We start from the raw sequence: 1,353 nt of genomic DNA on the forward strand, positions 1-1,353 counted from the left end.
TCTGATACCTTCTAGTATCTCCAGGATTCTTCCATGTATACAACCTTCTTTCATGATTCTTGAACCAAGTTTTTGCTATGATTAAGTTATGCTCTGTGCAAAATTCTACCAGACGGCTTCCTCTTTCATTTCTTTCCCCCAATCCATATTCACCTACAATGTTTCCTTCTCTCCCTTTTCCTACTCTTGAATTCCAGTCACCCATGACTATTAAATTTTTGTCCCCCTTCACTACCTCAATAATTTCTTTTATCCAATCATACATTTCATCAATTTCTTCGTCATCTGCAGAGCTAGTTGTCATATAAACTTGTACTACTGTAGTAGGCGTGGGCTTCATGTCTGTCTTGGTCACAATAATGCGTTCACTATGCTGTTTGTAGTAGCTTACCCGCACTCCTACTTTTTTTATTCATTATTAAACCTACTCTTGCATTACCTCCTTTGATTTTGTATTTACAACCCTGTATTCACCTGACCAAAAGTCTTGTTCCTCCTGCCACTGAACTTCATTAAGTCCCACTATATCTAACTTTAACCTATCCATTTCCCCTTTTAAATTTTCTAACCTACCTGCCCGATTAAGGGATCCGACATTCCACGCTCCGATCCGTAGAATGCCAGTTTTCTTTCTTCTGATAACAACGTCCTCTTGAGTAGTCCCTGCCCGGAGATCCAAATGGGGGACTATTTTACCTCCGGAATATTTTACCCCAGAGAACGCCATCATCATTTAATCATACAGTAAAGCTGCATGCCCTCGGGAAAAATTACGGCTGTAGTTTCCCCTTGCTTTCAGCCATTCACAGTACCAGAACAGCAAGGCCATTTTGGTTAGTGTTGCAAGGCCAGATCAGTCAATCATCCAGACTGTTGCCCCTGCAACTACTGAAAAGGCTGCTGCCCCTCTTCAGGAACCACACATTTGTCTGGCCTCTCAACAGATACCCCTCCGTTGTGGTTGCACCTACGGTACGGCTATCCATATCGTTGAGGCACGCAAGCCTCCCCACCAACGGCAAGGTCCATGGTTCATGGGGGGAGGACCAGTAACATACGTGAACATAATCTGTATTTTTATAAAAGAGAGAGGTTGGCCCATAGTTATGAAGGATTTAACACCAGATCTAATTTTGTGCTTAGTTGTGTGTATGTACTTGATTTTCTAATTTATTTTGGTTATTCATAGTTAGTAACTTTGATTATAGGGCAAAATCAATATTTGTTGACATATTAACAAATATAAATTCTGTAATAATTGTGAACATTTGAAAGACGAAATGCTAGTAATCTCAAAATATGTATTTGGCTCTCTTCGAAAACATGTTAGCAAAACCAGCCCTTAATTAATTC

Source organism: Schistocerca serialis, chromosome 6 (genome assembly GCF_023864345.2).
Source record: "Schistocerca serialis cubense isolate TAMUIC-IGC-003099 chromosome 6, iqSchSeri2.2, whole genome shotgun sequence".
In the NCBI taxonomy this organism is placed as follows: domain Eukaryota; kingdom Metazoa; phylum Arthropoda; class Insecta; order Orthoptera; family Acrididae; genus Schistocerca; species Schistocerca serialis.